This window comes from Oncorhynchus tshawytscha, linkage group LG04 (assembly GCF_018296145.1).
Source record: "Oncorhynchus tshawytscha isolate Ot180627B linkage group LG04, Otsh_v2.0, whole genome shotgun sequence".
Lineage (NCBI taxonomy): Eukaryota > Metazoa > Chordata > Actinopteri > Salmoniformes > Salmonidae > Oncorhynchus > Oncorhynchus tshawytscha.
Genome location: NC_056432.1, coordinates 9261665 through 9286144, shown reverse-complemented (window position 1 = coordinate 9286144; position 24480 = coordinate 9261665). Strand labels below are relative to the sequence as shown.

General features: G+C 43.5%; 1 protein-coding gene across 10 annotated transcripts in view; it reads right to left on the bottom strand.

Annotated features, from left to right (window-relative positions):
- The window catches only part of LOC112246636 (PDZ and LIM domain protein 5), a 137795-nt gene that overhangs the window by 88006 nt on the left and 25309 nt on the right, over positions 1-24480 (bottom strand). The window lies entirely within an intron of this gene.

Sequence of the window (24480 nt, the reverse complement as noted above, 5' to 3'; positions counted from 1 at the left end):
CAACAACAACAACACATTTGTTAGAGATGTGTTCATAATGTATACAGTACATTTTGATAGAAACTGGGCCAACCTGCGAAGAGAGACATTTTCTTATTTTAAAAGAATGGTGCAAAGTGCCCCAAAAAACCTCTATATAATCTAGCAGTGTGATTTAAATTGAAACTTTTCTTCAACAATATGTGCTATAAAGAGGACTTTATTTATGTATTGCTCAGTTTACTAAACTCTAGTTAGGTAATCGCCTTCTTATAAACGCTCATTGCTGAAGAAAACTTTCACATGAAATCCCAATCCCAGAATATGATGAGGCTATTGCACAGATCATTTGTTTCCCTGTTTTGAAAAGCTACAAGCTAGACACACTGTCAGACTGGTTATTATCACATGGATAATAAAAGACACCAATATTTCATCTGAGGATTTCAACCCTTCTGCATGGTTATGTACCCAGCATGCAAAGTGAAATTATACCACTTAGATTCCGACAGAAAACGCTCTAATTTGAAACAGCTTTTAAAAACACAAAATAACATTTTGGAAGGCCTTAAATAACAGCACAGTCTTATGAAATGGTGGCAATGAGTGTTTCACAGCCACAAACACAATAGCATCACTCTAGTACTGAAGTCAATGCTGTTCGCCATATGGTCGATGAACCATGATATAACTGGGTTTACCACTTGAAAAACGCTTCCCAACTGGCAGAAATGATTAGTTGGCCTTGGTTGGTGAGAGCAAACACATTCTTGACATAGTTACATCTTCAAATTGTCTTTTCCTTTTTGCTCTTCACAATTGAACAACGTTGCTGTTGAAAATTAGTACGTGGTAACAAATAAATAATACACGTGTCCCTTGACTCTGTTACTGTAAACACACAGCCGTGATATAAACAACCTCAAACAGACTACGTTTCCGTGTATAATGTATGCAGAAAACGTTGTCCTGTCCTGCCTGTAGCCTCATAGAGTTGTTGTCAGAGCAGGAAGTGATTCAAGTTTAGTTTATTTTATATGCATGACAATATTACATGTCACAATATTCTGTGTTTTAACGATGTTGTGGGTTGTAAACGCCAAACAAATTTCCCAAGAGGGGGATAATAAAGGTTTTCTAATCACATCTAGACAGCAATTTCCAACTGTTCATCCTCGTCAATATCCATCTGCTCTAACCAACTGACGACTCAGTAGTATCTCATGACTGACTAAACCCAGTCGCTGATGTGGTTATTTGTTCCGAGAATAACCACTGACTAACTATCATCGGCCATATGTATAAAGAGTCGGAATGCTGATCTAGAATGAGATCCACCCTCCCCTCCCAGTCCATGTAAATCATATTTGGTATGATCTAAAAGGCACAACTGATCCCAGATCAGTACTCCTATGCTGAGAAGCTTCTGGAATACAGGCCCTACTCTCCAGTTAACTTAGTGTCCCTTTGACATGATATTAACAAATGGCTCATAGTGTAGCTGGAACATGATAGGGACTGTTTGCTTGGACAACACATTCTCATCAGAGTTCTGGAAGAAGAGGAAGTCATACAGGCGAAACCATGTTCTCACGACGATCAAGCTACTGTGTTGCCATGGGAAACTGGCACATACTGGTTGATACTTCAAAATGGCCCCCTATTCATTATATACTGCACTACGTGTATCCAGAGCTGGAGATGCACCTAGCGAAGTGTTTATCTTTACAAAATATTATGTTTCCTCTATTCACTCTGAGATGCATTTCAGCACACAAGTTTCTACAAAACATGGTTAACGGTTCTATAATAAATCTAAACAGATTTTTGAATGAAAGTACATTCCCAGATCATTGCAGACACATGCAGTACTTGAGGTTGTGGTTAAACCCAGTATTATGGACATTTGCTTCCTTTGACACCATCAAGAGAAACCACAGGGACCACTTCATAGACAGTGTGTTCCCTTGGGCAGATGGGGACAGTACTGAGGGAGGAATATATCTGGTCATGTGTGGTAGCCTGAGAGACAGACACTGTGTGCCTGTGTGTGTGTGTGTGTGTGTGTGTGTGTGTGTGTGTGTGTGTGTGTGTGTGTGTGTGTGTGTGTGTGTGTGTGTGTGTGTGTGTGTGTGTGTGTGTGTGTGTGTGTGTGTGTGTGTGTGTGTGTGTGTGTGTGGTGTGTGTGTGTGTGGACGTGTTTAAATATACTTGTTGGGACCAGTTAGGTTTTGGGGTTAAGGTTAGGGTTGGGGTAAATAGATTTTGAAAGTGTGTGTGCGTGTGTGTGTTCTCTCTATTTCTACAGCGTGAGTGAGTGAATGAATGAATAGGTTCGTGAGAGTGTCTGTGTCTGTACAGTACGAGAGTCTTCTCTAATCCTGCCTGGTGCGGGGTAGTGCTGATGCTCAGTGAGGCACTGCGTTGAGGAACTAGCAGCTGGACAGAAAGTAATAATGAAGGGCTTCACCACCAGGATTAGAACAAAGCTCTGTGGCTCCTGCCTTTTATAGTCATATTAGGGCATCACACGCAACATCACTCATCACTCCATATACACAGTCAAAAGCACCACCCTTTGGTCTCCACATAGTGGAGTACAAGGGGGTAGGCAGGCAGAGCATGGGTACTGGATGTTTGTTGGGGGAGGGGGGTTCTTAAGGGTCTCTGACTCTTTTCTAGCTGCTTGGGGCCCTTGAAGAACAAATGTTTAGGACGAGACACCAAGTCCATCATTTCCCCTCTTATTATCACCCATACCCTCCCCTCCTCTCCCCTCCTCCTCTCCTCTCCTCTCCTCTCCTCTCCTCTCCTCTCCTCTCCTCTCTCCTCTCCTCTCCTCTCCTCCCTCCCCCTCCCTCCTCTCCTCTCCCTCCCTCCTCTCCCCTCTCCCCTCCCTCCCTCCCCTCCCTCCCTCCCTCCCCCCTCCCTCCCTCCCTCCCTCCCTCCCTCCCCTCCTCTCCCTCCCTCCCTCCCTCCCCTCCCTCCCTCCCTCCCTCCCTCCCTCTCCCCCTCCCTCCCTCCCCCCTCCCCCCTCCCTCCCTCCCTCCCCTCCCTCCCCTCCCCTCCCCTCCCCTCCCCTCCCTCTCTCTCCTCTTCCTCTCCTCCCTCCCTCCCTCCCTCCCTCCCTCCCTCCCCCTCCCTCCCCTCCCATCCCTCCCTCCCTCTCCTCCCTCCTCTCCTCCCCTCCCTCCCTCCCTCCCTCCCTCTCCTCCTCTCCCTCCCTCTCCTCTCCCTCCCTACCCTCCCTCCCTCCCTCTCCTCTCCTCTCCTCCCTCTCTCTCTCTCTTCCTCTTCTCTCCTCTCCTCTCTCTCTCCTCCCTCCCCCTCCCCCTCCCCTCCTCCCTCCTCCCTCTCCTCTCCCTCCTCTCCCTCCCTCCCTCCCTCCCTCCCTTCTCCATCTCCTCTCCTCTCCTCCCTCCTCCCTCCTCCCTCCTCTCCTCTCCTCCCTCCTCCCTCTCCTCTCCTCTCCCCTATACTGGAAACACTATAGTCTTTCATGGTAATGAAGGTCCACAGGTCATAAAAGCAAAAAGGAAATATGATGGTACTGAAACCCCTGTTGTTCTAATTGGTCCAGTGGCTAAATTCTAAGTTCGTATGCATGTAGGGTTTCTTCTTCTGACAATTGTCCTTTATATGACCACACACACACACACACACACACACACACACACACACACACATACACACACACACACACACACACACACACGCGCATGGAGTAAACCATACCATGCAACAATATGCTGTGTGTGTGTGTGTGTGTGTGTGTGTGTGTGTGTGTGTGTGTGTGTGTGTGTGTGTGTGTGTGTGTGTGTGTGTGTGTGTGTGTGTGTGTGTGTGTGTGTGTGTGTGTGTGTGTGTGTGTGTGTGTGTGAGTGTGAGTGCATACTGTATGTGTAGTATGGTCATGAAAGAACGATAGGCGAGCACATTGTTCTAGGTAGTGTGTCTGTCTGTGTTCCACTCTGAACAGATCTCATTGCTAATTGTCTCCATGTGGTTCTCTGGTAGTTTTTATGACACTATTAGCCACAGTAAACACAGCCAATCAGAGGAAAAACAAGGCCCAAAAGTGCTAATCTAATTGGAGTCAAACTGCTTACATAAAGTGTGTGTGTGAGTGTGTGTGAGTGAGTGAGTGAGTGAATGAGTGAGTGAATGTGTGTGTGCGTCTGTGTGTGTGTGCGCTTGTATTACTATCCTAGTGGGGGAAAAGGCTATATTGCGCTAGGTTAGGGTTAGGGTTAGGGTTAGAATTAGGGTTAGAATTAGGGTTAGGGTTAGAATTAGGGTTAGGGTTAGAATTAGGGATAGGGTTAGAATTAGGGTTAGGGGTTAGGTTTAGGGGTTAGGGAAAATGTTTAATGTATACTTTTAGGGGGTCCCCATAAGGTCAGTAAACCATGCTGTGTGTGTTTGTGTGTGTGTGCGTGTGTGTGTTTCGTGTGTTTGTGTGTGTGTGTGTGTATGTGTGATGTGTGTGTGCGTGTGTGTGTATGTGTGATGTGTGTGTGCGTGTGTGTGTGTATGTGTGATGTGTGTGTGCGTGTGTGTGTATGTGTGATGTGTGTGTGCGTGTGTGTGTATGTGTGATGTGTGTGTGCGTGTGTGTGTATGTGTGATGTGTGTGTGCGTGTGTGTGTGTGTGATGTGTGATGTGTGTGTGTGATGTGTGTGTGCGTGTGTGTGTATGTGTGATGTGTGTGTGCGTGTGTGTGTGTGTGTGCGTGTGTGTGTGTATGTGTGATGTGTGTGTGCGTGTGTGTGTATGTGTGATGTGTGTGTGCGTGTGTGAGTGTGTGTGATGTGTGTGTGCACAGGTATTGAATGCTTATGCGTGCGTACGTTTGTGTATGCATTCGTGCGTGAGTGTTCGTGCACGTGTGCATCTGTGTGTGCGTGGGTGTGTATCCAAAACCATGTGTGGATTAAAACTGAGGTCAATTAAACACAATGATATAATTGAGTGTCTCGTTGGGAGCAGGAAGACACGGTACAATGGAGCCCCACGTACAGCACCTCACCTCACCTCAACTCACCTCATTCAGTGGCTTGAGAAAGGAAGCCAGCTCAAATAGGGTCAGTGGAGTTTGTAAAACCTAAGTCAGACTCAAACGTGACACTCCATGCTCCTACTTTCAAAACTCTCTGAAAGTGTTCCAAAAGGGTTCTTCGGCTGTCCCCTTAGGAGAACCCTTTTTCTTTTGGTTCCAGGTCATACTCTTTTTGGTTCCATGCAGAACCCCTTTGGGTTCCATGTAGAACCCTCTGTAGAAAGGCCTCTACATGGAACCACCCAAAAGGGTTCTACCTGGAACCAAAAGGGGTTCTTCAAATGGTTATACTATGGGGAGAGCAGAAGAATCCTTTTATGTTCTAGAGAGCACCTTTTTTTCTAAGACTGTAATACTAAGGAGCATGGGAAAAGAGAGAGAGATTGGGAGAATAAGATAGATACCTGCTCTACTTTAGAGAGATGGTGGTGGGCTGATTCTTCTCTCCAAACATCCAGATTAAAGTGTTGTGGGTCTGTTCAAAACATTTGGCACTAGTTCTACTAAACCTCAATATGTGTCTTGCCAACACAAATAGATCCGTTACCAGGCTAGGGCAGATTATAGAGACACTAGAAGGCTCTATCTGTGTCCCATATGCAGTAGCAATGCGTGGGTAAAATCCGTTGTTTGACCTATAACCTGTTAATTAATACGTCTAGTGACCGTGATATATACGCCTAAAGAAGACACAATAAATTCAACCACACCTTAGTTTGATCACAGCCTCTGCCCAGTGAAGACCACAAAGCATATTGCATGTACAGTAACATACAGTTAGTTACATTACCTAGAGCATGGACAAGCAAGGTAATGTTTCCAACATTTTCGGACCACTAAACAACTATTGATTTAGAACCACGGAGAGTTATCGCACACCTCAAAGAAAACAGGGGCTGCCTCCACTATTCCAGCACCATTTCAACTTCAACATGTCAACATCATCAAATCTCCTCTGCTTAGTCTAATACAGTGACAACTAAAAGATACCAAAAACTATTTAGTCCAATCAAAGTAAGCTAAATGATGTGGCTCTCCATGGTTCTGATTTCTGTGTGTGTGTGTATGTGTATGTGTATGTGTATGTGTATGTGTATGTGTATGTGTATGTGTATGTGTATGTGTGTGTGTGTGTGTGTGTGTGTGTGTGTGTGTGTGTGTGTGTGTGTGTGTGTGTGTGTGTGTGTGTGTGTGTATGTGTATGTGTATGTGTATGTGTGTGTGTGTGTGTGTGTATGTGTGTGTATGTGTGTGTATGTGTATGTGTGTGTGTGTGTGTGTGTATGTGTGTATGTGTGTATGTGTATGTGTGTGTGTGTATGTGTATGTGTGTATGTGTGTGTATGTGTGTGTGTGTATGTGTGTATGTGTGTATGTGTATGTGCATTCAGCCTCTTGCGATTTGAAGCAGAAAACCCCCCACAGAAAGACGAAAGATAAATAATTGCGTGTTTAAAAAAATTATAATATTGGTCTGTTTTTTGGGCGGAAGCCTGGCTTCCCTTGGCCCTCCATGAATAAAGAGCAACGCCCAAATGCCACCCTGTTCCCTACATTGTGCAATACTTTTGACGAGGGCCCATAGGGGATCAGGTCAAAAGTAATGGTCCAGTCAGTGCTCCAAGCCTTCTGCTGGGTCTCTGGCTGGGTTCCATGGAGGCAACAGTAAACAGTCCTCCTAAATAACTAACACTATCCAGGAGACCATGTGCCAGACGTTCCCCCCAGAGGAGCCCACACACCAACCCAGTCCTGGGAACAGCAGGGACATCCGCTAGCACTTCACCACTGTTTTGTATTCACATAAATACATCTGGAGAATGTGACCTCGGATCAGTTGATCTCATATGTACAATAGACAGATGACCAATAGAGATAGGAAGAGAGGGGAGAGGGGGGGTTGGGGGTTGAAACTAAATGAGACAAAGTAGTCTAAGGGAGGTTTATGATTAGTTATTGTACAGTTCCTTGTTTGACCTGCCACTCTGATATTCATATTGTACCGGGTGTTACTCACACAAAAAAAGTTCAATATATTAACATGCATATAGTACAACTAAATAATACAACCAAATAACTCCCATGGTACATAAATAGTGAGGTTTACATTTTCTGCTATAGATGGATATCAGTGAGGTGTTTTACACTGTACATAAAGGACAGTCATATACTGATCAGCTGGAAAGAGGGATACTTCATCCATTATGTTTTTAGGAATGTGTTCCAAACAATCACAGGGATTTTCTTTGAAACGTTAATTTAAGTTGTATATAAATCAACGTCGCAAACTAACCCAAGGAAGGAATCCCACTTTTATTAAAATGTCCAAACATTAATTTTGTTGGCAGCTTAATAAACTTGCCCAGTGCTAAGAAGAGTGTGGGGTTTCAACACATATGAGATGGAGTGGATAAGCAGATGTTCCCCATCACACTTTAGTAAGTAAAGCTAAGGAATAGTAAACACAGATTACCCTTTTTGTGTGTGTGTGACAGTTTACCCACCCTTTGCTGAAAAAATGCATTGAAAGTATAAGCAGCGCTATTTTTTTCACCACGACAGGTGATCAGAGTTTACCCTATTTTACCACTACATCACTGCCTGCAATCAAATCACGTTATCATTTATAAACCCTCAAAAAATATATTTTTAACAAGAGTAAAAAAATAATCAAATATGCCCAAAAGCTGCATAACAGCAGTTAAAGCTTAAAGTCCATAGCAACTCAGAAACAGAAACACAACAACAAACATGCCGCCGAGAGAGAGGGAAGCTCACCTCAAGCAGAACCACGCATGGAGCCATCAATGGCACATCATAAAATGACCAAATGAAGGTTTCATTAAAATACTGCACTGTGAGAGGTAAATGAGAATCAGTATGGATGACAGAGCTTCAACCTAACATCGAAATAAAGGTGACGCTCAAACATTGGTCACATCCCAAATGGCACCCTATTCCCGGTATTGTGCCATGGGCCCTGGTCAAAAGTAGTGCGCCACCTGGGACGTTTTACAAGTGCGCGACAAATAAGGCACTACCCCTCATCCAGCGATACAACATGGATGTAGGGATACCATAATAGAAGTTGGTATGTAGCCCAGGCTCCACCTGTATTGCATTATGATAGGCTGGCTCATGTTCATCTCTCTATGACCGGATCAAACCTGTTCTATGAGGGTTTTTTTATCTGCCTGGCTGTACTGTAGGTCTCATCAAGACTGAAATGGGCTGCTACTGTTAGTACCTTCTCTGATAATACTAACAGAAAGCACTAACAAAAGTTGTGTGGATTGGATTCTGTTGTTGTCGTTCTTGTTTACATCAATGGCGTGTGCATAACTACCAGGGACTTTTTCTTCGTTCAAATGCAGTCAAACACCATTGGCCCGTAGGCATAAAACTTCCATGATTAGAATGACTTCTGAATGAAAAACCATCTACAAACAATCTCTGAATTATGTCATTTTCCTCCTACGATCCTTTATGCGTACAGGCCCTGTTTCTAGATTAGGGCTGTTAGGACCTCCATTCAATCCATATCCCCTGGGACCTGAGAGAACTCAACACATTTCCTCTAACTAAAGACAAACTGTGAACGATCCTTATCATCATAGTATTTGACTTTATACTATTTTCAAACCAAAGTTTAGCTAGGAGCTAGAAACAGGGAGACTGTGTCTGTTGGTGCCATCTTCCTAAATACTATGATGCTTTTTATATAACATCATTCTGTTGTGCAAAATCAATTTAGATGGCCTCAAATTATACCATGGTCTAATCCCCAAGGCCAATTCCTGTTTCAGCTAGGTCCTCCTGGTGATTATCTCGGTTGCCCCTAGACGCTGATCTTGGGTTAGTTGTGTATTTTTCCCACTATTGTTTAAGGTTAGGAATGGTGGAAGGGCAGCTGATCCTAGAACTGTACCTAGGGGAGAACCCAGAGCGCTTATCTAACTGTTCGCTGGCCTATGTGCAAGTCGACAACACAGAGATACTTTAGAGCAATAGCACTGTGCCACTATAGAAGCCCCTACAATCACCACTGCCATCACTTTAGATTTGTGTGTATTGTGTGTATTGTGTGTACTGCTGTGACATGGTCAGATATTACTCACTGGCTTACTGGTGCTCTTCCATGCCGTCCCTAGGAGGGGTGCGTCACTTGAGTGGGTTGAGTCACTGACGTGATCTTCCTGTCCGGGTTGGCACCCCCCCTTGGGTTGTGCCGTGGCGGAGATCTTTGTGGGCTATACTTGGCCTTGTCTCAGGATGGTAAGTTGGTGGTTGAAGATATCCCTCTAGTGGTGTGGGGGCTGTGCTTTGGCAAAGTGGGTGGGGTTATATCCTGCCTGTTTGGCCCTGTCCGGGGGTATCATCGGATGGGGCCACAGTGTCTCCTGACCCCTCCTGTCTCAGCCTTCAGTATTTATGCTGCAGTAGTTTATGTGTCGGGGGGCTAGGGTCAGTCTGTTATATCTGGAGTATTTCTCCTGTCTTATCCGGTGTCCTGTGTGAATTTAAGTATGCTCTCTCTAATTCTCTCTCTCTTTCTCTGTTTTTCTCTCTTTCTTTCTCTCTTTCTTTCTTTCTTTTTCTCTCCCGGAGGACCTGAGCCCTAGGACCATGCCTCAGGACTGCCTGGCCTGATGACTCCTTGCTGTCCCCAGTCCACCTGGCCATGCTGCTGCTCCAGTTTCAACTGTTCTGCCTGCGGCTATGGAACCCTGACCTGTTCACCGGACGTGCTTCCTGTCCCAGACCTGCTGTTTTCAACTCTCTAGAGACAGCAGGAGCAGTAGAGATACTCTCAATGATCGGCTATGAAAAGCCAACTGACATTTACTACTGAGGTTCTGACCTGTTGCACCCTCAACAACCACTGTGAATATTATTATTTGACCCTGCTGGTCATCTATGAACATTTGAACATCTTGGCCATGTCCTGTTATAATCTCCACCCGGCACAGCCAGAAGAGGACTGGCCACCCCTCATAGCCTGGTTCCTCTCTAGGTTTCTTCCTAGGTTCTGGCCTTTCTAGGGAGTTTTAACTAGCCACCGTGCTTCTACACCTGCATTGCTTGCTGTTTGGGGTTTTAGGCTGGGTTTCTGTACAGCACTTTGTGACATCAGCTGATGTATGAAGGGCTTTATAAATACATTTGACTGATTTGATTGAGATATTACTGCAGTGTTGGAGCTAGAAACACAAGCATTTCGCTACACACGCAATAACATCTGCTAAACACGTGTATGTGACCAATAACATCTGACCACGTGACCAGTAAAATTTGATTCGATTTTTAGGGCAGGGGTTCTCAAAGTGAGGTACTGCATGGAGTCTGCAGGGGTTCTCAAAGTGAGGTACTGCATGGAGCCTGCAGGAGTTCTCAAAGTGAGGTACTGCATGGAGTCTGCAGGGGTTCTCAAAGTGAGGTACTGCATGGAGTCTGCAGGGGTTCTCAAAGTGAGGTACTGCATGGAGTCTGCAGGGGTTCTCAAAGTGAGGTACTGCATGGAGCCTGCAGGAGTTCTCAAAGTGAGGTACTGCATGGAGTCTGCAGGGGTTCTCAAAGTGAGGTACTGCATGGAGTCTGCAGGGATTCTCAAAGTGAGGTACTGCATGGAGTCAGATTACACAAATTGTGGCCAAGGGATCTGTGGAATAAGTTTAGAGGGTGTAATACAATACAATACAAGGTAATATTATGAATCCACATTCATGTTTTTAACCCTGGGCCTGCGAGGCTGTATACTGGTATCCACACCTCAATAATTATTGTACCCCCCCCAAATAAACTAAAATCAATGTAAATAGTCTGGGTGGCCATTTGATTAATTGTTCAGCAGTCTTATGGCTTGGGGGAAGAAGCTGTTAACAATCCTTTTGGTCCTAGATTTCGCACTCCGGTACCACTTACCGTGCGGTAGCAGAGGGAACAGTCTATGACTGGGGTGACTGGAGTCTTTGACAATCTTTTGAGCATTCCTCTGACTCCGCCTAATACAGTATATACAGTTGAAGTCAGAAGTTTACATACACTTAGGTTGGAGTTATTAAAACTTGTTTTTCAACCACTCCACAAATTTCTTGTTAACAAACTATAGTTTTCGCAAGTCGGTTAGGACATCTACTTTGTGCATGACACGTCATTTTTCCATGACAAGTCATTTTTCCAACATTTGTTAACAGACAGATTATTTCACTTATAATTAACTGTATCACAATTCCAGTGTGTACCTGTGGATGTATTTCAAGGCCTACCTTCAAACTCAGTGCCTCTTTGCTTGACATCATGGGAAAATCAAAAGAAATAGCCAAGACCTCAGAATAAAAATTGTAGACCTCCACAAGTCTGGTTCATCCTTGGGAGCAATTTCCAAACGCCTGAAGGTACCATGTTCATCTGTACAAACAATAGTACACAAGTATAAACACCTTGGGACCAAGCAGCCGTCATAACGCTCAGGAAGGAGACGCGTTCTGTCTCCTAGAGATGAACGTACTTTGGTGTGAAAAGTGCAAATCAATCCCAGACAACAGCAAAGGACCTTGTGAAGATGCTGGAGGAAACAGGTACAAAAGTATCTATATCCACAGTAAAACGAGTCCTATATCGACATAACCTGAAAGGCCGCTCAGCAAGGAAGAAGCCACTGCTCCAAAACCGGCATAAAAAAAGCCAGACTCCAGTTTGCAACTGCACATGGGTACAAAGATCTTACCTTTTGGAGAAATGTCCTCTGGTCTGATGAAAAAAAAATAGAACTGTTTGGCCATAATGACCATCGTTATGTTAGGAGGAAAAGGGGGGAGGACCTGAGCCTAACACCATCCCAAAAATGAATCACGGGGTGGCAGCATCATGTTGTGGGGGTGCTTTGTTGTAAGAGGGACTGGTGCACTTCACAAAATAGATGGCGTCATGAGATGATGTGGATATGATGTGGATGTGGAAATGATGTGGAAATGATGATGTGGATGATGTGGATGTGGAAATTATGTGGAAATGATGTGGATATATTGAAGCAACATCTCAAGACATCAGTCAGGAAGTTAAAGCTTGGTCGCAAATGGGTCTTCCAAATGGACAATGACCCCAAGCATACTTCCAAAGTTGTGGCAAAATGGCTTAAGGACAACATAGTCAAGGTACTGGAGTGGCCATCACAAAGCCCTGACCTCAATCCTATTAAAAATTTGTGGGCAGAACTGAAAAAGCATCAGCGATCAAGGAGGCCTACAAACATGACACAGTTACACCAGCTCTGTCAGGAGGAATGGGACAAAATTCACCCAACCTATTGTGGGAATCTTGTGGAAGGTTACCTGAAATGTTTGACCCAAGTTAAACAATTCAAAGGCAACTCTACCAAATACTAATTGAGTGTAGGTAAACTTCTGACCCACTGGGAATGCGATGAAAGAAATAAAAGCTGAAATAAATCATTCTCTCTACTATTATTCTGACATTTCACATTCTTAAAATAAAGTGGTGATCTTAACTGACCTAAGACAGGGAATTTTTACTTGGATTAAATGTCAGGAAATGTGAAAAACTGAGGATAAATGTAGTTAGGTGTATGTAAACTTCCGACTTCAACTGTAGGTCCTGGATGTCAGGAAGCTTGGCCCCAGTGATGTACTGGGCTGTACGCACTACACTCTGTAGCTCCTTACGGTCAGATGCCGAGCAGTTGCCATACCAGATGTTGATTCAACAGGTCAGGATGCTCTCAATGGTGCAGCTGTAGAACCTTTTGAGGATATGCCAAATCTTTTCAGTCTCCTGAGGAGGAAAAGGTGTTGTCGTGCCCTCTTCAAAACTGTCTTGGTGTGTTTGGACCATAATAGTTTGTTGGTGATGTGGTCACCAAGTAACTTGAAACTCTCGACCCGCTCCACTTCAGCCCTGTCAATGCGGGCCTGTTCGGCCCTCTGTTTCCTATAGTCCACGATCAGCTCCTTTGTTTTGCTCAAATTGAGGGAGGGGTTGTTGTTCTGGCGCCACACTGACAGGTCTCTGACCTCCTCCCTATAGGCTGCCTCATTGTTGTTGGTGATCAGGCCTGCCACTGTTGTGTCATCAGCAAACTTAATTATGGTGTTGGAGTCATTCTTGGCCACACAGTCATGGGTGAACAAGGAGTACAGGAGGGGACTAAGCATGCACTGCTGAGGGGCCTCAGTGTTGAGGATCAGCATGGCAGATGTGTTGTTGCCTACCCTTACCACCTGGGAGAGGCCCGTCAGGAAGTCTAGGATTCAGTTGCAGAGGGAGTTGTTTAGTCCCAGTGTCCTTAGCTTAGTGATGAGCTTTGTGAGCACTATGGTGTTGAACACTGAGCTGTGCTCAATGAATAGCATTCTCACATTGGTGTTTCTTTTGTCCAGGTGGGAAAGTGCAGTGTGGAGTGTAATTGAGATTGCGTCATCTGTGGATCTGTTGGCATGATGGTGTTGATGTGAGCCATGACCAGCCTTTCAAAGTACTTCATGGCTACCGACGTGAGTGCTACGGGGCGGTAATCATTTAGGCAGGTTATCTTTGCTTTCTTTGGCACAGGGACCATGGAGGTCTGTTTGAAACATGTAGGTATTACAGACTCGGTCAGGGAGAGGTTGAAAATGTCAGTAAAGCCAGTCAGTCTGTGCATGCTTTGAGTACATGTCCTGGTAATCCGTCTGGCCCCACGGCTTTGTGAATGTTGACCTGTTTAAAGGTCTTGCTCACATCGGCTACGGAGAGTGTGATCACACAGTCGTCTGGAACAGCTGGTGCTCTCATATGCATGCATCCCTTTTCCTTGCCTCGAAGCGAGCATATTAGACATCACGCACCAGCAGTTATTAACAAATAGACACACACTCCCGCCCCTCGTCTTAACAGACGTAGCTGCTCTGTCTTGCACAGAGAAGCCAGCCAGCTCTATATTTTCTGTGTCGTAGTTCAGCCACGTCTCGGGGAAACATAAGATATTACAGTTTTTAACATCCCGTTGGGTGGATAGTCTTAATCGTAGATCGTCCAGTTGTTTTCCAATGATTGCACGTTGGCCAATAATACGGAGGGTAATCGTCGGAGAATTCTTACAAGGCACCCCGCCCTCCTCTCCCTTTTTCTCCGTCTTTTTCACGCTGATGATGGGGATTTGGACCTTGACAAAGCACTATATCCTTCGCGTCGGACTCATTCAAGAAAAAATCTTCTTCCAGTTCGAGGTGAGTAATCGCTGTTCTGATGTCCAGAAGTTTTTTCCGGTCATAAGACATTATGTATAAAATGAGTTACAAACCATGTGAAAAAAACAAACAAAATAGCACAGTTGGTTATGAGCCCATAAAATGGCAGCAATTCCCTTCGGCGCAATCCTTTCCATTGTTATTGTGAAGTGGAAACGTCTAGGAGCAAAAACGTCTCAGCTGCGAAGTGGTAGGCCACACAAGCTCACAGAATGGGACCACCAAATTGTCTGTCCTCGATTGCAACACTCACTAACTACCGAGTTCAAAACTGCCTCTGGAAGCAACGTCAGCACAAGAACTGTTCATCGGGAGCTTAATGAAATTGGTTTTCATGAACGAGCAGCCAAGTGTTGGCTGGAGTGGTGCAAAGCTTGCCGCCATTGGCCTCTGGAGCAGTGAAAACATGCTGAGCATGAGAATGCTGTTCATCGACTACAGCTCAGCATTTAACACCATAGTACCCTCCAAACTCGTCATCAAGCACGAGACCCTGGGTCTCGACCCTGCCCTGTGCAACTGGGTACTGGACTTCCTGACAGGCCGCCCCCAGGTGGTGAGGGGAGGTAACAACATCTCCACCCCGCTGATCCTCAACACTGGGGCCCCACAAGGGTGCATTCTGAGCCCTCTCCTGTACTCCCTGTTCACCCACGACTGCGTGGCCACGCACGCCTCCAACTCAATCATCAAGTTTGCGGACGACACAACAGTGGTAGGCTTGATTACCAACAACGACGAGACGGCCTACAGGGAGGAGGTGAGGGCCCTCGGAGTGTGGTGTCAGGAAAATAACCTCACACTCAACGTCAACAAAACTAAGGAGATGATTGTGGACTTCAGGAACAGCAGAGGGAACACCCCCCTATCCACATCGATGGAACAGTAGTGGAGAGGGTAGTATGTTTTAAGTTCCTCGGCGTACACATCACAGACAAACTGAATTGGTCACAGACAGCATCGTGAAGAAGGCGCAGCAGCGCCTCTTCAACCTCAGGAGGCTGAAGAAATTCGGCTTGTCACCAAAAGCACTCACAAACTTCTACAGATGCACATTCGTGAGCATCCTGTCGGGCTGTATCACCGCCTGGTACGGCAACTGCTCCACCCACAACCGTAAGGCTCTCCAGAGGGTAGTGAGGTCTGCACAACGCATCACCAGGGGCAAACTACCTGCCCTCCAGGACACCTGCACCACCCGATGTCACAGGAAGGCCATAAAGATCATCAAGGACAACAACCACCCGAGCCACTGCCTGTTCACCCCGCTATCATCCAGAAGGCGAGGTCAGTACAAGTGCATCAAAGCTGGGACCGAGAGACTGAAAAACAGCTTCTATCTCAAGGCCATCAGACTGTTAAACAGCCACCACTAACATTGAGTGGCTGCTGCCAACACACTGACTCAACTCCAGCCACTTTAATAATGGGAATTGATGTAAAATATATCACTAGCCACTTTAAACAATGCTACTTAATATAATGTTTACATACCCTACATTATTTATCTCATATGTATACGTATATACTGTACTCTATATCATCTACTGCATCTTTATGTAATACATGTATCACTAGCCACTTTAAACTATGCCACTTTGTTTACATACCCTACATTACTCATCTCATATGTATATACTGTACTCGATACCATCTACTGCATCTTGCCTATGCCGCTCTGTACCATCACTCATTCATATATCTTTATGTACATATTCTTTATCCCTTCACACCTTTGTGTATAAGGTAGTAGTTTTGGAATTGTTAGGTTAGATTACTCGTTGGTTATTACTGCATTGTCGGAACTAGAAGCACAAGCATTTCGCTATACTCACATTAACATCTGCTAACCATGTGTATGTGACAATTAAAATTCGATTTGATTTGATTTGAAGTTCTCTGGCGTGATGAACCATGCCTCACCATCTGGCAGTCCGACGAACAAATCTTTCTGACAACCGTTTGTGGAAGGCCCTTTCCTGTTTCAGCATGACAATGCCCCCGAGCACAAAGCGAGGTCCTTACAGAAATGTTTTTTGACGAGATCGGTGTGGAAGAACTTGACTGGCCTGCATAGAGCCCTGACCTCAACCCCATTAAACACCTTTGGGATGAACTGCAACACCGATTTCGAGCCAGGCATAATCACCCAACATCAGTGCCCAACCTCATTAATGCTCTTGTGTCTGAATGAAAGCAAGTCCCCGCAGCAATGTTCCAACATTTAGTGGAAATCATTCCCAGAAGAGTGGAGGCTGTTATAACAGTAAAAGAGAGACCAACTCCATATTATTACCCATGATTTTGGAATGAGATTTTCGACGAGCAGGTGTCCACATACTTTTGGTGATGAAGTGTATGTAAATGAGATATTTCTGTACTTCATTTTCAATACATTTGCAAACATTTAAAAAAACACATTTTCACTTTGTCATTATGGGTATTGTGTGTAGATTGTGTAAGGAAAAACATCTATTTAATCCATTTTGAATTCAGGCTGTAACACAACAAAATGTGGAATACGTCAAGGGGTGCGAATACTTTCTAAGATACAGTATAAACCAACTGAAATCACTTCCCCTCCCATACAGGAATATGAACATATCCCATATCTGCCTCTCTCGTTTCCAGTGATTGTACCATAAACATAGATGTTATACCATTAGGGAGTAGGCTTTTCCTTCTAATGTATTTGATTGAGTCTATTTAAACCAAATGCATTCAAGCGTATACAAGGTTATAAAGGGAAAATATAGGGAAAGAATTTGATATTAAAACACGACCTCAAGACTCTTTATATAGATGTGAGTAATCCGTCAGTAAGAATCTATATTCTGAGGGTTTTAAAATCTGATACAAGCCAAAGACCGTTTTCATTGAATGAACATTCCTGTAACAAGTTGCTTCACCTGACGACTGACTCATTCAATACAATGCGTCTTGAAAATAACGCGCTTTTTTTTCTCTACAGCTGTGTTGCATTGTCTTATAATTGGACCTGACATGCCCTTAATAAAGAGACACAGCGAGAACTATGTTCCCATAGATACTTCACTGCAGGCTTTGCCAAAGCCACGGAAAGCTGCGGAACACTTTATATAACGTAATGTCTTGCAAACCAGATATAAAATCTGGCCCAGTGTTCAGAGCCATGGTTTCTCCAAGTAAGGCTTTCAATTCAACCATAACCGGTGAGCTAATCTCAGCTGCTTTTGTTAGAAAGACAAGACAAGGCAGGTAAAGCATTTCACAGATTTTGAGAAAAAAAAATGGAGAACAAAAAGAATTGAGTAGGTTCTTCATATCTCTATACACTAAGACCTGGGGAACCACATGAATCAGCATGTCAAGTAGGACATTGTTAACAGACATGCAGACACAGTGAATGAAGGCTTTGTTAACAGACATGCAGACACAGTGAATGAAGGCTTTGCTAACAGACATGCAGACACAGTGAATGAAGGCTTTGCTAACAGACATATAGACACAGTGAATGAAGGCTTTGCTAACAGACATGCAGACACAGTGAATGAAGGCTTTGCTAACAGACATATAGACACAGTGAATGAAGGCTTTGCTAACAGACATACAGACACAGTGAATGAAGGCTTTGCTAACAGACATACAGACACAGTGAATGAAGGCTTTGCTAACAGACATACAGACACAGTGAATGAAGGCTTTGCTAACAGACATATAGACACAGTGAATGAAGGCTTTGCTAACAGACATACAGACACAGTGAATGAAGGCTTTGCTAACAGACATGCAGACACAGTGAATGAAGGCTTTGCTAACAGACATGCAGACACAGTGAATGAAGGCTTTGCTAACAGACATATAGACACAGTGAATGAAGGCTTTGCTAACAGACATACAGACACAGTGAATGAAGGCTTTGCTAACAGACATGCAGACACAGTGAATGAAGGCTTTGCTAACAGACATGCAGACACAGAGAATGAAGGCTTTGCTAACAGACATACAGACACAGTGAATGAAGGCTTTGCTAACAGACATACAGACACAGTGAATGAAGGCTTTGCTAACAGACATACAGACACAGTGAATGAAGGCTTTGCTAACAGACATATAGACACAGTGAATGAAGGCTTTGCTAACAGACATACAGACACAGTGAATGAAGGCTTTGCTAACAGACATACAGACACAGTGAATGAAGGCTTTGCTAACAGACATACAGACACAGTGAATGAAGGCTTTGCTAACAGACATACAGACATAATGAATGAAGGCTTTGCTAACAGACATACAGACACAGTGAATGAAGGCTTTGCTAACAGACATATAGACACAGTGAATGAAGGCTTTGCTAACAGACATGCAGACACAGTGAATGAAGGCTTTGCTAACAGACATGCAGACACAGTGAATGAAGGCTTTGCTAACAGACATGCAGACACAGTGAATGAAGGCTTTGCTAACAGACATGCAGACACAGTGAATGAAGGCTTTGCTAACAGACATACAGACACAGTGAATGAAGGCTTTGCTAACAGACATACAGACACAGTGAATGAAGGCTTTGCTAACAGACATACAGACACAGTGAATGAAGGCTTTGCTAACAGACATACAGACACAGTGAATGAAGGCTTTGCTAACAGACATACAGACACAGTGAATGAAGGCTTTGCTAACAGACATACAGACACAGTGAATGAAGGCTTTGCTAACAGACATATAGACACAGAGAATGAAGGCTTTGCTAACAGACATATAGACACAGTGAATGAAGGCTTTGCTAACAGACATACAGACACAGTGAATGAAGGCTTTGCTAACAGACATATAGACACAGTGAATGAAGGCTTTGCTAACAGACATGCAGACACAGTGAATGAAGGCTTTGCTAACAGACATATAGACACAGAGAATGAAGGCTTTGCTAACAGACATACAGACACAGTGAATGAAGGCTTTGCTAACAGACATACAGACACAGTGAATGAAGGCTTTGCTAACAGACATATAGACACAGAGAATGAAGGCTTTGCTAACAGACATGCAGACACAGTGAATGAAGGCTTTGCTAACAGACATACAGACACAGTGAATGAAGGCTTTGCTAACAGACATATAGACACAGAGAATGAAGGCTTTGCTAACAGACATACAGACACAGTGAATGAAGGCTTTGCTAACAGACATGCAGACACAGTGAATGAAGGCTTTGCTAACAGACATACAGACACAGTGAATGAAGGCTTTGCTAACAGACATGCCTACACAGTGAATGAAGGCTTTGCTAACAGACATGCAGACACAGTGAATGAAGGCTTTGCTAACAGACATGCAGACACAGTGAATGAAGGCTTTGCTAACAGACATACAGACACAGTGAATGAAGGCTTTGCTAACAGACATATAGACACAGTGAATGAAGGCTTTGCTAACAGACATACAGACACAGAGAATGAAGGCTTTGCTAACAGACATACAGACACAGTGAATGAAGGCTTTGCTAACAGACATATAGACATAATGAATGAAGGCTTTGCTAACAGACATATAGACACAGTGAATGAAGGCTTTGCTAACAGACATACAGACACAGTGAATGAAGGCTTTGCTAACAGACATACAGACACAGAGAATGAAGGCTTTGCTAACAGACATACAGACACAGTGAATGAAGGCTTTGCTAACAGACATATAGACACAGAGAATGAAGGCTTTGCTAACAGACATACAGACACAGTGAATGAAGGCTTTGCTAACAGACATACAGACACAGAGAATGAAGGCTTTGCTAACAGACATATAGACACAGAGAATGAAGGCTTTGCTAACAGACATATAGACACAGAGAATGAAGGCTTTGCTAACAGACATACAGACACAGTGAATGAAGGCTTTGCTAACAGACATATAGACACAGAGAATGAAGGCTTTGCTAACAGACATACAGACACAGAGAATGAAGGCTTTGCTAACAGACATACAGACACAGAGAATGAAGGCTTTGCTAACAGACATACAGACACAGAGAATGAAGGCTTTGCTAACAGACATACAGACACAGTGAATGAAGGCTTTGCTAACAGACATGCAGACACAGAGAATGAAGGCTTTGCTAACAGACATACAGACACAGTGAATGAAGGCTTTGCTAACAGACATGCAGACACAGAGAATGAAGGCTTTGCTAACAGACATACAGACACAGAGAATGAAGGCTTTGCTAACAGACATACAGACACAGAGAATGAAGGCTTTGCTAACAGACATACAGACACAGAGAATGAAGGCTTTGCTAACAGACATACAGACACAGAGAATGAAGGCTTTGCTAACAGACATGCAGACACAGTGAATGAAGGCTTTGCTAACAGACATACAGACACAGTGAATGAAGGCTTTGCTAACAGACATGCAGACACAGAGAATGAAGGCTTTGCTAACAGACATACAGACACAGAGAATGAAGGCTTTGCTAACAGACATACAGACACAGAGAATGAAGGCTTTGCTAACAGACATACAGACACAGTGAATGAAGGCTTTGCTAACAGACATATAGACACAGTGAATGAAGGCTTTGCTAACAGACATGCAGACACAGAGAATGAAGGCTTTGCTAACAGACATATAGACACAGTGAATGAAGGCTTTGCTAACAGACATATAGACACAGTGAATGAAGGCTTTGCTAACAGACATACAGACACAGTGAATGAAGGCTTTGCTAACAGACATATAGACACAGTGAATGAAGGCTTTGCTAACAGACATACAGACACAGTGAATGAAGGCTTTGCTAACAGACATACAGACACAGTGAATGAAGGCTTTGCTAACAGACATATAGACACAGTGAATGAAGGCTTTGCTAACAGACATGCAGACACAGTGAATGAAGGCTTTGCTAACAGACATACAGACACAGTGAATGAAGGCTTTGCTAACAGACATGCAGACACAGTGAATGAAGGCTTTGCTAACAGACATACAGACACAGTGAATGAAGGCTTTGCTAACAGACATGCAGACACAGTGAATGAAGGCTTTGCTAACAGACATATAGACACAGTGAATGAAGGCTTTGCTAACAGACATACAGACACAGTGAATGAAGGCTTTGCTAACAGACATGCAGACACAGTGAATGAAGGCTTTGTTAACAGACATACAGACACAGTGAATGAAGGCTTTGCTAACAGACATACAGACATAATGAATGAAGGCTTTGCTAACAGACATATAGACACAGTGAATGAAGGCTTTGCTAACAGACATATAGACACAGAGAATGAAGGCTTTGCTAACAGACATACAGACACAGTGAATGAAGGCTTTGCTAACAGACATGCAGACACAGAGAATGAAGGCTTTGTTAACAGACATACAGACACAGTGAATGAAGGCTTTGCTAACAGACATATAGACACAGTGAATGAAGGCTTTGCTAACAGACATACAGACACAGTGAATGAAGGCTTTGCTAACAGACATATAGACACAGTGAATGAAGGCTTTGCTAACAGACATATAGACACAGTGAATGAAGGCTTTGCTAACAGACATGCAGACACAGTGAATGAAGGCTTTGCTAACAGACATATAGACACAGAGAATGAAGGCTTTGCTAACAGACATACAGACACAGTGAATGAAGGCTTTGCTAACAGACATACAGACACAGTGAATGAAGGCTTTGCTAACAGACATGCAGACATAATGAATGAAGGCTTTGCAGTAGCAGCACAATGGTGTCAGAGACCTAAAGAAAACAAGGCAACCATTTATTCACAAGCCCGTGGTACAACATTGTAAAACTAAATGACGCCAACCTAAAATAGTCATAACAACCCAATGTTCACAGAGTGACGGAGAAACCGAAAGACAACATTGTCTGAGTGTGAAAGACAAAGACAAGCAGAGCCTTTGGGGCTGCACAGAGGCACATGACTGTAAGACTGTCACTCCGAGCCTCCCCAGAAACAGCAGGATAAAAAAATACATCATCTATAACTTGATACCTGCTGAGAGTGACGAGGGATTTCTATGACATCTTGAGTACTGTTGCCTGAGTAGATTAGCTCCTCTGCATGGTTCCTGTATCACCATGTGAGATGGCTAAAACAGGGGATTTTTGTATTTATTTTTTATTTCACCTTTATTTAACCAGGTAGGTTAGTTGAGAACAAGTTCTCATTTGCAACTGTGACATGGACAAGATAAAGCAAGGCAGTTCGACACATATAACAACACTGAGTTACACATAAACAAACATACAGTCAATAATACAGTACAAAAGTCTATATACAGTGTGTGCAAATGAGGTAGGATAAGAGAGTTAAGGAAATAAATAGGCCATGGTGGCAAAGTAATTACAATATAGCAATTAAACACTGGAATGGTGGAATGTGCAGAAAATGAATGTACAAGTAGAGATACTGGGGTGCAAAGGAGCAAGATAAATGAATAAATACAGTTTAGGGATGAGGTAGATTGGATGGGCTAATTACAGATGAGCTATGTACAGGTGCAGTGATCTGTGAGCTGCTCTGACAGCTGGTGCTTAAAGCTAGTGAGGAAGGTAAGAGTCTCTAGCTTTAGTGATTTTTGCAGTTTGGGATTTGCTGCTTGTCATCATCCTGCCTCCATCAGTAAAAGTTATTGTCTGTATCAGCACCCTATTCACTATATAGTGGACCTACTTTTGACTAGGGCCCATAGGCCTCTGGTCAAAAGTAGTGCACTATAAAATACATTTAAACTTTATTTGTCACATGCTCCGAATACAAGTGTAGACCTTACCATGAAATGCTTACTTACAAGCCCTTAACCAACAATGTTGCTCAAGAAAGAGTTAAGAAAATATTTAACAAATAAACTAAAGTTAAAAAATATATAAAAAGTAACACAATAAAATAACAATAACGAGGCTATTATACAGGGGGTACCGGTACAGAGTCAATGTGTGGGGGTTAAGGGTTAAGCACCTCGTCTAAACAGAATTAGTCTCTTTACGTTCTCATTTGTCATCTTATGTGCATACAGACACATTGAGACCGACCATACAAAGGTTCCCAATGTCACAAACAGGCTCAATATTAACGTTAATACGAGAGTAAAACACAACAGGCAGGACCCTCTGTTAAATACTGATTTGTGTGTCTAAGTGATAAGCTGTTGTTTTGGCCTCAAACATGTCGGATTAATATAAATACTAAAGAGAGTAGGGCATGTCAATCCAAATTCCCTTAAATACAGATCTAGGATCAGCTTCCCCTCCCCTAATACTAACCCAAACCACTAGCGTGGGAAATTAAGATCTGACCCCAGATCAGTGTCTAGAGACAACCCCCCCTCTAACACTGGACAGAGAGGGGTTGGTGTAACCCTGAAGAAAGCCTGTTCTCTTAGCTGGCACACAGTTGAGAAAGACTGAACAGTAAACAAGAGTCTCTAAAAAATCTCCAGTAGCCAAAATGTCCACTTCAGTTCTCTTCCTGTGGCTTTCTTTCACATCAGAACTGTAACATTGTATTGACACCCCAAAAGCAACACCATCAATCTAGGCCTTTTTTTGTTTTTTTGAGCTGTTGATCTGGCAGAGTGACGAATGAATGATGCTCCCCACAGGGTTCACAGTTGAGACTGTGGCCATCGCAGTATTTGGAGGGACATTTACAAATCTAACACAGCAGGTCTAGCCAAGCTTCTCTCCGCCAGCTGTGCTACATCATTCCCTGTGAAGAGCAGAGTTCGAGTCCTCAAAGGTGTTCTACTCTACTTAATATATGTTATCCTACTACGGCCTTATTCGTTTTCATCTCAAAATAATCTGGGGGAATTAACATATTTAAGTCAGCCTAAAATATGCTATATATAGAGACATTACATATTATGAGCCTATTAATAAAACATTATACAGCCTCAGTATTCTGTATTTCATTTCTCAATTTTTTATTAATTTTCACTTTGTCATTATGGGGTATTGTGATGTCATTATGGGGTATTGTGATGTCATTATGGGGTATTGTGATGTCATTATTGGGTATTGTGTGTAGATGGATAAGAAGAAAAAAATCTAGTTAATCCATTTTGAATTCAGGCTGTAACACAACAATATGTGCTATTAGTCAAGGGGTATGAATACATTCTGAAGGTGCTGTGCATGCCTGTTACAAGTTATTAAGCATTTTAAGTGTTACTAAAATACTATT